Source organism: Acanthochromis polyacanthus, chromosome 21, assembly GCF_021347895.1.
Source record: "Acanthochromis polyacanthus isolate Apoly-LR-REF ecotype Palm Island chromosome 21, KAUST_Apoly_ChrSc, whole genome shotgun sequence".
NCBI lineage: Eukaryota > Metazoa > Chordata > Actinopteri > Pomacentridae > Acanthochromis > Acanthochromis polyacanthus.
The window spans coordinates 194,920-202,854 of NC_067133.1; positions in this window are offsets into that span (position 1 = coordinate 194,920).

The window sequence follows — 7,935 nt, forward strand, 5'->3', positions numbered from 1 at the left end:
GCTGTTAAAAAATAAACAGTTAAAAAGACTTCACTCATATTTTTGAATATGTTGAACAGCATATGTGTAAAAAATGTGTCTAAAAAATTTGAAAACATGATAAATACTCTGTTAATATGCCCTAAATAAAGCAGCGACGCTTTTAGTCTGCATGGGCCCATTTACCATAATTATTCCAAATTTCATTTCTAAAAATGATAATTTTCTGTGTTTATGATAAACATTTATAAATGCAGCATTAACTTATTAGCATTAACAGTAAAAACAAAACTCATTTCTAGCATTTCTAATAAAAATATGAAGCAATTTGAAAAATAATTTGGTTTCAAAATGTGATATGTTGGTAAAAGACTTTGCAGCAAAATCAGAAATGTATTGTTTGCAAAAGTCAGTTGTTTCACTGACTGTAGTTTCAAAATATTACAGCAGAGTGAAATCTAAATATCACATAAAGCAGACGTGTTCCAGACATGTTCTAAGCTGCACATACATCAGTCAGACCCTCTGATTGGCTCCACTTACTCTGATGCTTCATATGTTGGATTCTATGCAAACTCAGTGGCCTCCTTTGTTACTCAGCGATAAAAACTTCTCATCAGACTGCAGAGTGGAGTTCACAGCAGCACAGGTTCACCATAAACCATGTTTGTGTTTGCTCTGTTTCTGCTCTTTGCAGCTGGACGTGAGTCTCTTATAACATCTGTATATTTGTCATCATCAGCAGTTCTTTTATTATACAAACTGATCATTTGTCACAATGATGTTTCTTGTTTTAACAGGTGTGAAGTGTGAACAGTTGACTCAGCCACAATCTGTGACTGTGCAGCCAGGTCAACGTCTCTCCATCACCTGTCAGGTCTCTTATTCTGTGAGCAGCTACTACACAGCTTGGATCAGACAACCTGCAGGAAAAGGACTGGAGTGGATTGGAATGGCAGCTGCAGGATCTACAACATACTACAAAGACTCACTCAAAAGCAAATTCAGCCTTTCCACTGATTCTTCCAGCAACACAGTGACTCTGAATGGACAGAATATGCAGCCTGAAGACTCTGCTGTGTATTACTGTGCCAGATACACACAGTGACACAAATGATCAGTAGACCTGAACAAAAACCCCTCAGTGTCTGAACACTTGTAACATGAAGCCACCAGAGGAGGAGCCCTCAGACCAGGAATGAATTCAGTCCAGTTCACTGTTAAAGAAAATAACAACTTATTTATCAATGAAAATGTAAAACAAGACGACATTACTCATCATAATTTGCAATAATATTATTAACTAATACTGTGAAGCCTTATGTATAGTGTTGTTGTTGGATCTACTTGAATACAGTGTTTCAGGACAGAAGAGCTCTCATTAGTTCACCTTTAACATCATATTTTCTGTGGATTTTAACTTACATGCATACACTTTATATTGGCGTCTATTTTTAAAGTCACAAGTAATTATGATTGGTACAAAGCAAACATAGCATCATTCATGATCACATCATATTCTCAGCAGCTTTCTTCATTTTTTTCCTGCTGAAGTTCTCTTTTCCTGGTTTCATGAAAATGGAACAACTTTCCAACAGTTTCAAGTATAAAGTAAACAGTATAAAATGTGTTTAATACAGCAAAATGTGTTTTTCTGTTGTTCATCTTTACATGATGCAGACGTGAACAACCAACTCCACAATGTGTTTGTCAACCTTATACACAAACTAAAGTGAAACATGGACAACAGGACATTTGATGAATGGTTCTTCTACAGTAAACATTCATTCATTTATTGTCCAGTTTCACTCACTGAGAGTCCAGTCAGTGATAGTTAAATATTGTCCTTCCTGTGAGGAGGAGTCCATGCAAAACACAAATGTCTTCTACTTCTGTGACTGCAGTGAGGATGACAGAGAACAGTGGACTCACAGTTTAACATGATGGATTGTAGGACAGCTCTGCTGCTTTTAACTCTCTGCTGGACAGGTGAACATTTTCACTGATATTGATGTGACAGCTTTTCATTTGTGCCACCAGTGTACTACATTACATGCATTGTTTTCTGGTTTAACAGGTGTTGATGGTCAGACTCTGACACAATCTGGATCAGCAGTTAAAAGACCTGGAGAATCCCACAGACTGACCTGTACAGGATCTGGATTCACATTCAGCAACTATGACATGGTCTGGATCAGACAGGCTCCTGGAAAAGGACTGGAGTGGATCGCTTTTATTAGTGGCCCGAGTGGTAGCACCAAATATTACTCTCAGTCAGTTCAAGGCCGGTTCACCATCTCCAGAGACAACAACGCACAGCAGGTGTATCTGCAGATGAACAGTTTGAAGACTGAAGATTCTGCTGTTTATTATTGTGCTCGATACTCACAGTGACTGAAGCTGTGTTAGCAGCTGTACAAAAACCTACAGCAGTCCTCATTTGGTCTGTTAACATATTTTTATGCTTAATCCTTTATTTTTAAACATCATTTTAAAAATATTTTGGCAAGTTTTTATTTTTGTGTTTTTAATTTTATTTTTTAAATAATCTTTTACCTGATTTTACAGTTTAATTTACATGGATGTCTTCATCTACATTTTATGACTCTACACAGCTTCTTCATTAAAGTTTATTTGTTAACATTAAACTCATGATTACAGAAATTGTTGCTGTTTATTATTGCACTCAACACCCACATTGACTGCAGCTTGTTGTTCAGCTGTACAAAATCCTACATTGGTCTGATCCTCCAAAAATTCACCATTTGTTTATTTTTTATTCATGTTTAATTTTCCTTCCATCATATTAAATCATAAAACCTGTCAAATAATAAAGAATGTATCAACAAGAAATGGTCAAAATGATCTTATTGTTATCACTTCTTCATAAAGAACAATCCATATGTCAGTTTTTCTGATTCTTTTGAACTAATGTTTCTTCCATAATAAGTAATGAGTGAGCTGGACAAACATGTATTTTCAGTCACATTGGAGTATAATGTATTGATCATTAGCAGTGACTGAATGTTAAAATCATTCATGTCTAAAATTACAGAAGCAAGTAGATGAAAAGATGAACAGCAGCATCCTGAAGGAGCTGTGGTGTGTTGAATGAGGGAGAATGAGACTGAACTTGGATGACAGAGGTTGTTTTGTTTCTTTTCTCAAAGTTGTCTGCATGTTTTCCAGATGTGTTATCACAGTGATGTCTGCTGCTTGAAAATCAGAAACATTAATTTGTTGGCTGATATGAATTTAATATTTACATTTATTTACATAAACTGTACAGATACCAGACAGTCCAGTTATCTCGTCCATGTCACGAGGAGTCGATGCAAAATCTGATTCCTCTCCAACTTTTCTTAACTAATACTAACTAATATATAAGTATTAGTTAGGTCACCTTTAACATTCTATTTTCTATATATTTTGAATTCCATGCATACACTTTACAATGTGTATTTTTAAAGTCACAAGTGATTATGATTGGCACAAGAAAACAACATAATTTTATGTTTGGGCAAAGATCAGGTTTTGTTGCTGGAAAACTGAAAGTAAAATTAATAGAAACTCCATCCATGTTTAAAATATGATATCTTGTGTCTGTGGATCCAACATTCAGAAATTTTTCACAACATAAGCAGAAGTCACCCGAATGATTTTTGCATACTTCCATTTTCAGCCTGTAGAGGGAGGTCTATGCAAACTTATTGCTCCTCATAAACTCACTAACTGTCAAATGAGGAAGAACAACTGACACAGTCTCATTAATCTGAGAAAGACTTGGATCAGAAATCTATCAGCAGTTTTTCACTATGAAACACGGAGTTGCCTGGATTTTATTATGTTTGATCAATATTCATGGTAAGAAATTAAATATTTTGCCGCTACATAGTAAAAGTATGTTTTTAAATGATAAATATTTGGGTGATGATTTCTTACATTGCTTCCAGGTGTTTGGAGTGAGATCAGACTGGAGCAGTCTCCCTCTGAGCTGAAAAGACCTGGAGAGACAGTGAAGATGTCCTGTGTAACATCTGGTTATACTATGACAAGTTACGCTATGAACTGGATACAACAGAAGCCAGGACAAGCTCTGGAGTGGATTGGGTGGTTAAACACAAATACAGTTGTTCCCACCTATGCCAGCTCCTTTCAGAGTCGATTCACTTTTACTCAAGATGTGTCCAGCAGCACTCAGTACCTGCAGATCAGGAGCCTCACAGCAGAAGATTCTGCTGTTTATTATTGTGCTCGTAGAGACACAGTGAGTGAAGTCAGTGAAGCAGCTGCACAAAAACCTCCACAGATGTCAGATAACAGAGAGACATCTGTGTCACGAACCAGAGAGTGAACCCATGCAGCAGGCGGAGACAGCGGGGTGAATTGATAATGATTTTAATTAAATTAGGAAGGTAGTTCTAACAGAAATACGTCTTAAATAAAACAGGAGGGAAGAAGGCTGGAAGGAAAACTAAACAGAATTAAACCAACTAAAGGATGACCCGAGGGCCAGGGTAAAAACTATAAATAAGACAAAACTAGCTAAACAAAGGACGGACCAGAAGGCCGAGGAGTAACTAAAGCTAAATCAACCGAAGAGAGGGATGGTGGCTTACATACAGTCCGGATTATGGGGGACAGGAATGGACAGGGCAGACTGAGCCGGCGGGGAATGAGACGATGGCGGGGGAGCAGGTACTTTCATCCGTGAGGGGCAACAGGGTCCGAGGAGCAAGGGCGTAGCGTGGATTACTCCGGGGAGAAGCAGAGTCCAGGGAGGTGACGTCTCAGAGACGGCAAACGGCGTGGAGCAGGTAGCAAGATGCATGGCGTGGTGGAGAGTGTGGGGCAATAATGCAGCGTCGGACTGTGCCGAGAGTCAGGCTTAAATGCCACACTGATTGTGATTTGCTCTGGCTGTGTGGAAAAACACACCCGTAAGTCATTCGGCTGATGAGCCGGCTTGCTGCAGCCAGAGGGGCGTGACAAGCTGAGACAATGTGGCTGAACTGAATAATACTGTAGATTACTTATAATATTATAAATGCTTTGGGGCTGCAGTGTGGTAGTGGTTAGCACTTTCGCCTTGCAACAAGAAGATCCTCGGTTCAAGTCCCGGCTTTCCCGGGATCTTTCTGCATGGAGTTTGCATGTTCTCCCTGTGCATGCGTGGGTTTTCTCCGGGCACTCCGGCTTCCTCCCACAGTCCAAAAATATGCTGAGGTTAATTGATTATTCTGAATTGCCGGGAGGTGTGAATGTGAGTGGGTGTCCAGGGTGCCCCCTGCCTTCGCTCGAGTCAGCTGGGATAGGCTCCAGCATCCCCTGCAACCCTAGTGAGGATAAAGCGGTGTATAGAGAATGGATGGATGGATAAATGCTTTGAAGAATGTTAAGCTGAAAGTGACTCATGAGAAACAAGTTTAAAACTCAAACAAATCTTATTCATTAACCTGTCAGATATCTGAATATTTACGATCACTGAAATGCAGATGGTTGTTGTGTGAAAACAGATCTTTCCAGTCCATTCAATGCTAATATCCTCCACCTCTTCTTATCTGACTGTATTAAACAAAAGACAGAACAGTGAACATACACTTCAAATCTCACTCATCTTTTCTCTTCAGGTGTTTGCAGTCAGACTCTGATAGAATCTGAACAATAGTTTATGAAGTCTGGTGACAGGTGTATCTTCAGAAGAACTGTGAGAAGACTGAAGATTCTGGAGATTTTGTACTGTTTTGTTTCATCTCCATTTTCCATCTTTTCTGTGTTCTGTAGCAATTTAAGATTTGCATATAGTCACACAGATTTCAGTTCCTGATTAGTTCATTTCCTCTGAAGGTCCAGAGTTTCCCTTAATGTGGTTAAAACACAATTTGAATAATAAAGTTTTTACATGTCTGAGGAATACATGTTATCTAATTTGCATGTTTTTCTGAATTCTGAATAAATTGTTTCTAAATGAATCTGCAGAAGTGAGGCCATTTTGCATCTAAGCTTGATTTAAACTGAATAAATAAACATCATCCTTCAGTGAGATCATTCTGCTGTGTTCCTGTCATTGAATTGGACTTCAAAGATGGATGATGCAGGAGGAGATGACTGTTAACAAATCCTCACAGGGCTCCAGTTTGACTCAGAACCATTTTCTATAGCAGCTGTTTTGGGACTTTTTCCACTTAATTTGACAAACTTCTATTTCATTTCCATCTCCAGATATGACCTCACCAGTAGGATCCATCTACAGATACACAGTGAAGGAGAGAGTATACAGAGAATGATGACAATTTAATTGAAATGTTGATGTCACTAAATATGTTTGTTCTCAGGACATCATCTGAAATTTAGAAAAAAATAGTTTATGAATAATATAATTTATGACAAGCACAGAATGACTGATATGAGCTGACTGACATGTTTGTTGTTTTTCTCATGACCACCACTTCTCAGGTCTCTATGCAAACTCAGTGCTCTTCCTTCCTCTCCGTTATAAAGGCTTCACTTGGACAGGAGGTCAGAGAGGATCAGAAGCTCTCATCTCTACAGCTTCAACATTAACTATGTTTGCTGTAGCTCTGCTGCTCCTGATGGCAGCTGGAAACGGTGAGTCCCTCAGTCATTTCTTCTTCTTTTGGAGTCCAACTGGATCATTTGTCAACAATATGTTCATCTTTTTACAGGTGTGAAGTGTGAACAGCTGACTCAGCCACAATCTGTGACTGTGCAGCCAGGTCAACGTCTCTCCATCACCTGTCAGGTCTCTTATTCTGTGAGCACCTACAAAACACAATGGATCAGACAACCTGCAGGAAAAGGACTGGAGTGGATTGGTTATGACACAACCTTTAAAGATTCACTGAAGAACAAGTTCAGTGGCATCGAAGATTCTTCCAGCAACAGAGTGACTCTGAATGGACAGAATATGCAGCCTGAAGACTCTGCTGTGTATTACTGTGCCAGAGACACACAGTGACACAAATGATCAGTAGACCTGAACAAAAACCCCTCAGTGTCTGAACACTTGTAACATGAAGCCACCAGAGGAGGAGCCCTCAGACCAGGAATGAATTCAGATCAGTTCACTGTTAAAGAAAGTAGCAGCTTATTTGTCAATGAACGTGTAAAACAATAAAGAAAAAGATTATTAGAGAGGAGGATTTTAGCTGCTTTTCATGTTGTCATTTCTAAAAACAAAACAAAAAAAACCATGAATGATTAATGCAGCTTTTATTCTGTATCTTCTCTTAATTTTCAGTTTGACCAGTTTGAATACAGTGTTTGAGAACCGAAGAGCTCTTATCACCTGAACAACATCATATGCTCTGTAAAAGTCTGGTACAGCTGCTGGAAGCTGGATCTCATGAGGATTTGATCATTTAATGTAATGTATTGCAAACACTTTAGATGGATTTTTGTTTTTAAAATCAATATTCAGTATGATTGGTGTCAACAAAACTTAATATACCTCCGTAAACCTTTCAAGGTCAGATTTTGTTGAGGGACAAGTTCAAACTCCATCCTGTCTGAGGACAGTCGATGTCAAACATAGTTCTTGACTTTGACTGCAGAGAAAATAAAAAGTCTGTTAGCTTTACTCAAAGTAACATATTCTACATTTCCTTTCACTTGTACTGACACAAAAAATATGTTTTCATGTCTTCAATTTATTGGGGATTTACATATATTTTCCCCAAACCTATTAGTAAAGTCTAAACATTCTTCTGAACAGCTTTCTTCACTTTAGTTCCTGAAATGTTCTTCTCTGCTGTACTGAACATGTTAGGACTTACTGTCAGTAGAAACTCAACAGTATTACATTTATCTTACAGTATTTGTTACAGAAAGGTGTCACATATTAATTAATGATGAAATAAAACTATTCATGTTGGAGGTAATTATAAGAATGAAAACTAATAGATAAACTGGTATATGTACATGATGCAGACTGTC